Genomic DNA, 12,368 nt, shown 5'->3' with positions numbered 1-12,368 from the left:
CACGCCAGTGGGGGCTTCTGTATACAGTTCACTTGACTCACAGACATTGCCCAGCGTGGGCACCTGACTGAAGAGAGTCGCTGTATGTCTGGGAGATGCACAAACTTGGCTGTGGACGTGCGTACTGTCAGGGCCAGTGACGTGAGTTGCACAGCAGCAGAGCTGGGTAGAATCTCAGCTCCTAATTTAGCTCCTAATCCCAGCTTCCTGCCCATCCAGGGACCCTTCTACCAGCACAAGGGCCAGCAGTTGAGCAAGAGGTAAAGCCTCTCAACTGCCATCCCTCGAGGGGAGCACACCTTCATCCTCCTGTCTCCCTGGGCCCAGGGCAAAGCCTGCCAGGGGCAGGGCCAGTGGCCGGTCAGCACTACGGAACTCAGTGCTCTTGGAGGGCAAACAGCACCAACAGGACACTCCCCGTCTGCTGGCCCAGCATGCAGGAATCGATCATGGAGCCTGCAGCCTCCTCAACCTGAGATATTTTTAAATACCGAGTCATAGGCTGGCCACTGTGGGTCTCTGGTAGCCTCAGCACACACTCAGTGGAGCCCTCCAGAGTCTGCCTTGGTCCACAGAGAGGCAGAAACCTCGGCTTAAGAGCTGTCCAGGCAGGACAGCGGCAGGGCGCAGGTGTGCTGGAGTGCAGCAGTCACAGGCTGGGGCATCGGTGTCCTCACCAGCTGCGTGTGCCAGCCAAGACCACACTCTGGGTGGCGACTCCTATCGGGGGCAATGACACGGGTTGGGGACCACGCTTCACCCTCTCCGAAGAACAGAACATCGTGGGGCGGGGGGACGAGACCCCGCACGCGCAGGGAAGGGCTGCAGGACGTGGCAGGAAGCTGTTAGCCTGGTGTAGCTCAGAAATGCACTCGACTCCCCCCGAGAAACCATCTTCTAAAAGATACACCCACGACTCTAGTAGGCAAGGCACAGAGACAGAATACAACGGCCGAGTGCTTCCACAAGTCTTTAACCCACACAAACGACCACATGCGTAAACACACAAGTTACGGCTACTGAGTCACAAAAAATTTAAAAATTATAACCCCAATACTGGGAAGGGCAGGGTCAAACAGAGTCACAAATGTTGCAGCAGTAAGCCCTCAGGAAGCCTTTCACAGCTATAATTCTTGTTCACTCCTTCCCTCTGATTTGGGAATTCATGCACTTGGAATTTGTCTTTAGAAAATAATTCAAAAGACTAAAAAAAAAAACCACCCCACATCCAGTGATGTGGAGAAACATGCCGCAGCATTAGCCACCGTGCTGATAAACACAGTAAGTGCAGAAGCAATGGCGGCGACAGGAAGCTCCGTGTCCTGCAGCGTGGGCCCAGAGGCCGCCGGCCTGCCTGGACGCGGGCATGCGGGGCAGGGAATTCCACCTCCCGTGATCACTGCTGTGAGCGCTCGTGGGAAGGGTCAGAAAGAAACGAGCGCTGGTGGTTTCTTCTCGTTATCACAACAACGCAGATGGCTTGTGGTGACCACTGGGCAGGACAAGAAAGGAGTCCCCATAGCCAGAAAGGCCACAGGGCCTGGCCCTGGGTGTGAGGCTGAGAACCAACAAGAGCCCCGAGATCCCCTGCTGTCCCTGACTCTGAGACACTGGGTTTCTGTGTCCAGGGGGGAGATAGCAGGACTTGGGAGAGGGGCAGGGCTCAGCACCAACTGGGACTCGTGTCCTTGGGGACACTCCTGTCAGCCCTCACTCCACATGCTGTTGCGTTCCTGTGAGTCAGCCTCCAGAAGGGAGCTGCTGGGGTTGTGGACCAGCCTGTGGCTGCGGGGGACGGGGGGACAGCTGATTAAATAAAAACCTAAGCAGAACCTGGGCCCCCATGCACCCGGAGCGCTGCAGGGTCAAGGCCCAAAGCAGTCTGGGGAAACGAGGGACAAATCAGGAGAAGACAGCAGCAGCCCCCCACCCCAAGAGCTACACATAGGCCCCCAGGCAGCAAAGGCAGCTGCTCCTGGAGGGCAGAGAGGCTGAGGGGGCCAGAAAAGGCTCCACATGGTGGGGAGCCCTGTAGGAAGGCGGGCAAGGACCTGGAGAGTGGTAAGCAGAGGTGGCAGCTGTGAGGAGAGAGGAGGGCCCGGGCCTGTCCCAGCTGCCTCTAGCTGCAGGGGAGCTGCAGCGTGACTGCAGCATCGAGGCCCGACACACCCCACCTCCAGCGCTTTGCTCAAACTCTGATTTCCCCAGCACCTGGGACAGCCTGGCAGAGGCCTTGAGCAGTCGCTTGGGGAGGTGGGGTGGGTGGGTGGAGCCTTGGGAGGAATTTGGAACTTCCTGCAATTCTGCGGCTAGCTTGGCGGGACTTCCAGCAGCATGCTCTCAGCATTCTGAGAACAAGACACACTGCTCCCCACCAGGAGGGCCTAGGACACGGCAGCAAGCTGGCTGCACAGCAGTGTCAGCACAGGTGCAGACCCAGCTGTAAACCAGACTGGGACATCCAAGTTGCCCTGCCCAGCAGCAGGCCACACACCAGGAGGGCTGGTGACACAGGCCTGGCTCAGGGACCTTGCCCACCGTTTGCCCTGTGGTGACGCACACTACAGTTGGATTACGCTAAGGACTGCGAGTTGGGAAGAAAACTCTGGGTTATAAAGGTGAGCCTGCCATCATCACAAGGGACCTCACGACAGGGTCAGAGGCAGAGAAGAGCTGTGATGCTGGAGCTGAAAGTGAAGGAGGAGGCCACAGGCCAAGGAGTGCAGGCTGTGGCCACCAGACACAGGGAGAGGGAGAGAAGAGATCCTCCCCCAGAGCCTCAGGAAGGAGCTTAGCCCCGAGGTGGGTTTCGAATTTCTGGCCCTTAGAATTGTGAAATGTGGTAAATTTCACACACTGGTAAATGTGTAGCTTGAAGTAATTTGTTATAATAGCAAAAGGAAGCAAATACAATTAGCCAAAATGTGGTGAGGCCAGAAACACTGAGTTCCGACTATCAGGTATTTGAGTCTAAGAGTACCAGAAACAACAACAACAACACAAACTAAGGCCGGAGCTGGGGAGTCTGCCATGCCATGCGAGGACAGCCCTGGCCCACAGCCAGCAGGGAAAGTCCAGGGCCCGCCCTTTCCTACCGCGTCTGTGCTGATCCCTGTTAAATTGCTCTTCCGCAGTGCTTAGTAATGCCGGCTTCTTCTCCCTCCTCCTAAGTTGTGGAAAGTGGGGAAGACGGGACCGATTTCCACCACACGGACACAAATCATTCTCAACTGTGCGCATTCCCTTCGGGGCTCCAGCAATGAGCAGTGTTTTGTTTTCAGCTTTTTTCCCACCATTTCATTGGGCACCAGCTTGAGGCTGCTGCTCTCGCGGTGACGCGCTGGTGGCCCTGTCTGGGCAGTCCTGAGCTGCCAACTGACTTCCGAGGGGACTTGGCTGCAGTGTGCAGGTGCAGGCTGGGGCAGGAGTCACTTCCACGCGTGCCCAGCCGGCTGAGAGCGCCTCCTCGGGGTGCAGCAGCTCTTCCTGCAGGCCCCGTGTTTCCTGAACACGCTTGATTCTCACCCACGTCCTCCTTGATAGGTGCCTCCTATGGGACACATGGCACCCAGTGACACAACCCGGGCCCACGACACTGAAGGCAGTGCAGCCGTCAGCCCTCTCCTGCCAGAGATCACAAGGCACAGACGCTGGCCAGCTCAGCCCTGGTGTTCCCGGCCAGCAGATCTGCTTGTCACCATGGGCTGCATGACAAGTGGCTTTACCTTCTCGTGGAACGGAGCTTTTACTGTCAGGGTTGGGCAGCCACAGTCGTGCCAGGGAAGGAGAGCAGGTCAGGTCACAGGAAAGGTCAAGGGTGCCTCTTCCCTTAAGACGTCAGGTGCTCAGGAGCTGCGCAGATGGCCTACGCCACCAACGCAGAGCACGGGCAACTTACGGCCTCGGAGAATCAAAGAAACCCTTCGCTGTAGCTGGGCAGAGGTTTTAGGTCAGTTTCCTGCCAGGAAGGTGAAACGATGGGATCTAAAATTCTTTCGGTCTTGACAAATTCATGTGCAAAGTGTTACTTCTCGCTATTAAGTTAGAATTACACTTTGATTACTGTAATGACAAAGTCTTTAAGATAGTTCTGAAAAAGGGCAAAATGTTAAAACTGCTGTTTGTTTTCACGACTCTTCTAAAAATGAGAAGGCTCACAAGAAGCCAATGTGGCGTGGGCCCTCCCCTGGCTGGAGGGGCAGTGGGGTGGTGGAAAAGCTCCCCAACACCCAGGCACACGGTGGCTCTGGTGCCCACGAGGCACCCTGACCTCCAAAACCAGCTGTCTCCATGGGACTGCTGCGGGCGCTTGGCACAGACCGTGCAGCCTGGCTTCCCAGATGGCCTCGGGGCTCGGACACGCGCGCTGCAGGTGTCAGGAGGGAGGGCTCGCTCTGCCGAGAAGCTCAGCACCCTGGCGTAGGGTCCCTGGATGCAGCCACAGCATCCTAGGTGTCTGCAGGGCACATGCTTGGGCAGAGCCCTGCCTGGTGAAGAGAAAACTGTTGAGGTCCCAGATGCGGAAGGGCAGCGCCACTTCCTGATGGGACTCATGGTCCTCCCTGGAAATCTGTGTACCGCGAGTGCTCCTGGGGTCTTTGGAGCCACCTTTCCCCAGGCCCTGGCCACTCTGCCAATTGCCTGGTGTTTAGATACGAGCCTTGTGCCTCCTGGGAGGTGTGCGCACTCTGGCGGTGGGTCTGTTGGCTGCTTGTACATGCTTAATGCACTGCACCTCTGTAGAAAGCACGGTGACAGGAGTGAGCTGAGCCCCCAGTGAGCTCCTCTTCACCTGGCATAAGTTGTTGGCCCACTGGAGTGTGGCACTGTGTTGTCACAGCCCTCGGCAGCACTGGTGCACAGTTGCTCCAAAGGCCATAAGTGATCCTGCAGAATTTATCCTTCCACGTACAGAATAAACAGGCATTCGAGCGTTTCCTGACAAACTGCCAGTGCAGTGGGGGATGTTGTCCCAGGTGCAGTCAGGATGGGGTGGGCGGGGACAGCGTAGCAGCTGGCTTCCGGGAGAGCTCCCTGGGAACCTTGGGACGGAGGCTCAGCAGCAGCTCCTTACTGAGCATGTATCCTGCCAGGCACTGCCTGGGCCCAGGATCCCCATGAGGGAAGCGCACACAGCTCCTGGCCCCGAGAACTAGCTCGGTGAGGCGTCAGCTAACACAGTTCACCAGGGCAGGGAAGTGGTGCTGTCAAAGAATGCAGTCCCACACCCAGCGCCCAGGTCTCCTCTCTCAGCGCTGCCTTCCAGCCATTGCCAGGAAAGAGGCCCTGCAGTCAGCCCAGTGTCCCTGCCCACACCGTGGAGACGGAGTGGCGCTGCCCTTCCGCATCTGGGACCTCGACAGTTTTCTCTTCACCAGGCAGGGCTCTGCCCAAGCATGTGCCCTGCAGACACCTAGGATGCTGCGGCTGCATCCAGGGACCCTACGCCAGGGTGCTGAGCTTCTCGGCAGAGCGAGCCCTCCCTCCTGACACCTGCAGCGCGCGTGTCCGAGCCCCGAGGCCATCTGGGAAGCCAGGCTGCACGGTCTGTGCCAAGCGCCCGCAGCAGTCCCATGGAGACAGCTGGTTTTGGAGGTCAGGGTGCCTCGTGGGCACCAGAGCCACCGTGTGCCTGGGTGTTGGGGAGCTTTTCCACCACCCCACTGCCCCTCCAGCCAGGGGAGGGCCCACGCCACATTGGCTTCTTGTGAGCCTTCTCATTTTTAGAAGAGTCGTGAAAACAAACAGCAGTTTTAACATTTTGCCCTTTTTCAGAACTATCTTAAAGACTTTGTCATTACAGTAATCAAAGTGTAATTCTAACTTAATAGCGAGAAGTAACACTTTGCACATGAATTTGTCAAGACCGAAAGAATTTTAGATCCCATCGTTTCACCTTCCTGGCAGGAAACTGACCTAAAACCTCTGCCCAGCTACAGCGAAGGGTTTCTTTGATTCTCCGAGGCCGTAAGTTGCCCGTGCTCTGCGTTGGTGGTGTAGGCCATCTGCGCAGCTCCTGAGCACCTGACGTCTTAAGGGAAGAGGCACCCTTGACCTTTCCTGTGACCTGACCTGCTCTCCTTCCCTGGCACGACTGTGGCTGCCCAACCCTGACAGTAAAAGCTCCGTTCCACAAGAAGGTAAAGCCACTTGTCATGCAGCCCATGGTGACAAGCAGATCTGCTGTGCCAATCTCTGCCAGGTAGAGATGGGGTAGGGAACACCCCAGGAGGGGATCCACATTGCGAAGGCTATGGCCTTTCCCATGCGCAGCCTGGAAACCATGCTGGTAAGAACTGCAGCTGCCGCGTGGCCCTGTGGGCTCTTTCATTCCCAATGTGTCCTGAACCCAAGAGGCTTTGGGACCTTGAGCCCTACAAGTTGTCCTGGGCAGCGTTGAGAAGTAGCCTTGGAAGGGGCCCTTCACATCCTCCTGGTCCCAAGGGCAAAAGGTCGGAGGTGGAGCTGAGGGGCGCTGAGGCAGTCAGGAGCCCACGTTCAGGATCTTGATCTTGCAGCCCTGAGCCCAAGACACTCACAGGGCTGTGAGTGTCGGGGAAATGAGGTCATAGCTCCCGGAGGGCTGAGCTGGGAAGGGGCCGGGACATGAGCAGAGGGAGAGTGCGGGAAGCGCAGAAGTGCCCACCAAGCGCTGAGGTGCTCAGGAAGAGGGTGAGCGCTGAGGTGCTCCTGTGGGAGTCAGAGTGGGATGGGCAGGGCCCTGCCCAGACCACACAGGGAGAGCTCAGGGCTTGGCAGGGGCGAAGCTCAGGGCCTGGGGCCAAGAGTCAGGAATCACAGCTCACACTGTTCACCCGGAGGGCCAAGTTGCTGGGCTGCAGAGGGGTGAGAAGAGGGGTGAGGGGAGACCCCGTGCTCAACAGCGGGTTCTGCAAAGCAGATGCAGGCTGCATGGAGGGCCACCGCAAGGACACAGCATGAGGACACCGTGGGAGAGCCTTGGTGAGGGCCCTGAGAAGGTGCAGAGGTGGGTGGCAGCCGGCCATGCTCACAGACTTGGGACAGCGGGGGAGCACGGCCACAGCAGGGATTAGAGAGGACCACGCCAGCTCCAAGGACCAGGATGGAGCAAGCTCCATGCAGCCAAGGGGTGGCAGAATGCTGCATTTCAGCATGCTTGTGTGCAACCACTGAACCCACTGGGCCTGCAGGAGCAGCAGCGGAGGCTGCAGACGACAGCCACCTACCCCCTTTTTAAAATGTATTTAGTATAGGGTCTATAGGGTCTCACTACACATGGTTGGGCTCTTAGTGATCCTCCTGTTTTCAGCTTCTCAAGCACTGGGATTACAGGCACAGGCCACCATGCTCAGTCTCAATCGCCATCTCAGTGTGCCCCGAGGTCAGGGTCGGCACGGCACACCGGGCATTGAACCCCAGCCACTGCGCTCTGCCTAAGCAGGCACTTTAGTCTGCTGAGCCATCTGGCCGGCTCTTCACCCCGCATTCTTAAGCAAAACCAAATATGGAATTGCCTGGGTCACAGCCTCACTGCTGAAGCAATTCTTAAGCACAGACACACCTGGGCCCCAACCGGAGGCAGGTGCAGGAGGAGCCCCTTGGCTGAGCTGACGGCACAGGTGAGGGGCAGACCAGGACACACCCCTGTGGGGTGAGGAGTGCCAGGAGTGCCAGCTGAACTGTATCAGGTCTGAGGGGACAGATGCCTGCACCCCATGGGCAAACTCAGTTTCTCCTTCTCCTCCTCCTCCTCCCCCCCCTCCTCCCCCTCCTCCCCCCCCCCCCCCCCCCCCCCCCCCCCCCCCCCCCCCCCCCCCCCCCCCCCCCCCCCCCCCCCCCCCTCCTCCCCCTCCTCCCCCTCCTCCCTCTCTCCCTCCTCCCCCTCTTCCTCCTTCTTCCATGCACCTTCTTGATGGCTCAGACCAGAATGTAAATGGTGACTGGGGGACAGTAGGGGGCTGAGAAGCTGAGTGGGACAGGTAAGAGAGAGTGACCCAGCTGGTACCAGAGAGACCAGCAGTTCCCAGCAATGGGCTGAGGCCAAAAGGCATGTTGTGAATTCATTCATCCTCTGGAATTGCTGAGCCCCCTGCGTGCCAGGCGAGATGCAGACACACCCCAGCTTCTGCCCTAGAGCAACTCATTGTAACCAGTGAGGGGCTGGAGGGGAGCTCAAAGGCACAACACAGCGCAGGGCACACTGGCAGGAACCAGAGGGCGGGCTGCTGATGGCCATGACCCGCTCCCTCCACAGTGACCACTGACAAAAGCAGCTGACTGGAGCCAGGGACGGCTTCAGCCCACACCGTGAAAGGAACAAGCACACCACAGTAACCCGTCCAAGGCCTGTCTCCTTACCCTACGAGCACAGTAGCCCTCTAGGATTCGCAGCTTTAGAAAAAAATAATAAACTTGCCAGAGGCTTTTTTTTTCTTTTCTTTTTTTTCTTTTTTTTGTGGAATCAGGGATTGAACTCAGGCCTTTGTGCTTGTCCGGCAAGTGCTCATTCTACTGAGCCATCTCCCTGGCCCCGCCAGAGGCATTTTGATTTGATGCATGCTTGTGAAGACTAAAAAGGATTCAAGGAACATGGGGAGAGCTGCTGGGATGGGCAGAGTACCCGACACCTGCGCTGAACCCACCTGCACGCTATGGGTCCTGGCCATGTCACATGGGCTTGGAAAGAAACTGGGACACTGAGAGTGGGGTGAGCAGCCTGCGAGAGAAGGCAGTGGACTCCGTGTGGGTGTCATGAGGTGGTGAGGACCGGGCTGCTGCAGTGGCTCCAGGTGGCTGCAGCAAGGCAGTGTCCCCCTCTGCAGTGGCCCTCTAGGGCCTTTGCAGGGAAGCAGGAAGTGGGAGGGAGGGCTCGTGGCAGGGAGAGGTCACTGGGCTCCTGGGGTTTCCTGCTGTTTCCCTCTCAGATAATATTTTATGACACTTCATGTGGCTTTTCCCAACTGCAACGTCTAAACAGTAGCCCCTCCTTTATGACCTCTGGGAAGAAGGAAACGACTAAACTGGTTCACAGTCCACAGGCAAAGGAGATAAGGGGCCGTATGCTGGTCCTAACCCAGGAGGACAGCAAGGCGGGTGAAGTTGTCTGCAAAGAGTGCTGTGGGTCACTGGGGCCTCACAGGCCCATTCTGAAGGCACCTGGAGGTGTTACGTGCTGGGGACTCAGAAGGAAGAGACACATGTCCCCGCCCAGTGCAGCGACCTCCCAGGAGCAGCTGCAGAGCAGACCGTACTCTGGCATGCTGCCAAGGCCCAGGAGGCCCCAGTTCAGCGCCCAAGGGAGGAGGGAGGCCAGAGGCCGAGGCTGCTCCAGGTCTATACGTTTTGCAGGGGGCCAACCCAGCTCAAAGGCACCCACAGCATCAGACGCACACCCCGCACCTTGCCCACGTTTGGCTGGTCACAGGTGACACCTGAGGGGTTCCTAAGCCCTGGCTTAAGGCTGCATTGAAGGCCCTGTTTTCCATGAATCCTTGCCATTTAGAGTTGGTTCCACTGTAACTAAACATTCCCAGCCACTGCCTGGCACGGCCTTCCCTTGGTGGACAATTTCAGTATTTTAACAAAAGGACACAGCCAACAATTTGGGGACAGCTGGATGCAATTTGGACAGTGACTAACTTAGCTTCCCATTCTTTGGGGGAAATTTGGCAAAATAAACAAGCTCCTCCCTGAGCACCCGTGAGGAGACAGCATGGATTGGTCACCGGCAAGAGAGGCTCCCTACAAGCTTTGCGACCTGGGCTTTCTCCAGTGGACTCCAGGATGGCCAGGATGGGAATGAACCATCATCCATCCTCTTGTGCTTGGTCCTCTGCTCCTGTAGGCCCGAAACAGGTCAGAGCTCAGAGCCAGGGACTGAAGACATCTGTGCACCCATGGGAGGAGGGCAGCTCACCTTCCTGCACGCAGGAGTCCCTGGCAGGCTATAGCAAGCTCGCTGCATCAAGGCCACTAGGCCCAGCACTGCCCACCTGGGACACCTGCTACCTCTGGCTGGCAGTCAAGGTGTTCTCTATCTGGAGCTGGTCACGCTGCCCACACAGATTTCCAGCAGCCAATGTAAGAGGGGCCACGGCCACTGCTCCACGCAGTCTCGCAGAGCTTTCCGATACCTGTTCCCTTAGAGGTACTGGGCCAGCCGTGCTGCTTGTGCCCTTCTGTGACTTTGTTTCCCACTGCGCACACCCTCATCCCCCCGCCAACACCCGACTGTCCACAGCCACACAGGCAGAACTCCGTGAGGCCTTGTGTGTGGTGCCACGTGTCCATGGCTCACCCCGGCTTCCCGGGGCCCCCGTGCTGAGGCAGCCCATTGACTCTGGTTGTCTGCCTGCTTGATACAGCCTACTGGACATAGCCCATGGCTGCAACACAAACTCACGACCCCCAAAACCTACACGCAGCCACACTGACAATGCAAAATACTGACAACGACCTCAGTGTGCAGCAGGAGTGTGGGTAAGCATGGCTGCCTTAATTCGGGCACTTGCTTAGGACACAAGCGAAAGCAGTGGAGAGGGTGCAGCCTCGTGGAAAACGTCTGTGTTGGGTTCAGAGAGATGGCCGGAGAGCAGAGTGGGAGAGCCGCATCCTGTGACTGCAGTGTGGTGGTGACAGCGCGGGAGTGCCTGGCTGTCCCCTGCCTTCCACACTCACTGTGACAAATGAACTAATAAGAAGACATCTGTCAAATGGCCAGCCTGCCGTACAAAATTCTAAGTAAGGCGGTGGGGACTGGGGATGGAACCCTGGGCCTGTGCACTGAGCTACACCTCCAGCCTTTTCATTTTTACTCGGAGACAGGGTCTTACTAAGTTGCTACATGGGCCAGGCTGGGCTTGAGCTGGTAGTTCTTCTGCCCCAGCCTCCCAGAGTGCACTTCCACTCCTGGCTCAGATGTTGTTGTCACCGGGTATGTGAAGGTTGCTCTGTCCACGAGGCAGTGAGCAAAAGAACTCGACCGCCGGACACTGCCGCTGTCCTCAGCCAGTCTGTGTCTGTCAGCGTGCGCGCGCGCGCACACACACACACATGCGCAGGCATAGACCCAGGGATGGGGAGTGTGGCAGGACCTTCACCTCAGTCGGCCACCACTGTGCCTACAACAGAAGCTTTGCCTTCTGGAGAGAGAGGAAGGACGGAAGGAGGCAGGGGCGCAGGCCTGCCAGTCTGCCTCGGGAGGCTGAGGCAGAAGGACTGGGAGTTGGAGGCCAACATGGGCTACAACACAGACCTGTACCAAAGCCCTGTCATCGTCCCCCCACCTCCTGGTGGAAGCTACTAATACCAATTTCTCTATCAGGGCCCAATCAGACTTGCAGCAGGAGATGCACACTAGTGATTTTCTGCTGGAGACCGTGGTGTCTTCCACTAGGCTCGAAGCAAAGTCTCTCTCCACTTCTCCATCTGCAGCTTTTCTAACGCAGGGTGTCCCTTATCTGAAGTGCTTTGGGCCAGAAGTGCTCAGGGCATCTGCACACATGGGGGGGGCGTTTTGGGGGGGACCACTTCACTTGCTCCCCACATGGACCTGACACACAGCATGAATGGAACTCCACACAACATTTTCATTGCACCTATGTTTTGAAGTGACCCAACATAGGCCAGGTGTACAATTTTACACTTGAATCATACTGTTGCTCAAAGGTCTCAGATTCTGGGGCTCCTGAACCCTAAACCTTCAGTCAGGGATGCTCCAGCTTGTCCCCGTCGGGAGGAACAACGCTCACTTGGTCACAGACATCCCTGCCCCTGCGAGCTAGCCTGGCTCTGAGGACCACCCTGCCTCATCCTCCGAGAAGGCAGGACCAGGGATCTCCAGGGGCAGAGCCCCGGAAGCCCTGGAGTGAGCCCACGCTGGACACTCTCATTCCCACCTGACTCGCCTGCATTTTCCTCCTTCCCATGGAGACGACGATTTCCCTGGCCAGGCACACCCTGGCCCTGTGGCTCTCTGCTTAACCCAGATCCTGACGGCTCGCTTCAGCAGTGCACACACCGCAGTTGGAGCGATGCACAGCAGATCAGCCTGGCCCCTGTGCAAGGAGGGCGGATCCTGAGTGCCACTCCCCTGTGGTGAGCTGGGAGCCCCGCCGCACCCCGCCCCGCCCCAGGGTGGCTCTGACGCCCCACGTCTCTGGGAGTCGTGTCACGGCGCATCACATCACAATGCCAAGCACACCAAGGTGGTGGGCTTCTGCCATGCCCGCTCCTCTGGGGTGCCCGGCCCAACACTGGGAAGAGGCAGCAGCGTGGCAGGCCCTGGGGTGGCCCTCCTAGGCCTGGCTTGTGGAGCAGGAAGGGTACCTTGGGTCACTTTATCAGAATGGATAAAAAAAGATGTCACCCACTATATGCTGTTTATA

General features: G+C 57.8%; 1 protein-coding gene across 2 annotated transcripts in view; it reads right to left on the bottom strand.

The window, feature by feature from the left end:
- The window catches only part of Kiaa0513 (KIAA0513 ortholog), a 43,179-nt gene that overhangs the window by 18,439 nt on the left and 12,372 nt on the right, over positions 1-12,368 (bottom strand). The gene's annotated exons all lie outside the window — the stretch shown is intronic.

The sequence above is a fragment of the Octodon degus genome, unplaced genomic scaffold (genome assembly GCF_000260255.1).
Source record: "Octodon degus isolate 3935 unplaced genomic scaffold, OctDeg1.0 scaffold00215, whole genome shotgun sequence".
Classification (NCBI taxonomy): Eukaryota; Metazoa; Chordata; class Mammalia; order Rodentia; family Octodontidae; genus Octodon; species Octodon degus.
The sequence above is the reverse complement of the archived record's forward strand: the minus strand, read 5'-3'. Positions and strand labels throughout refer to the sequence as shown.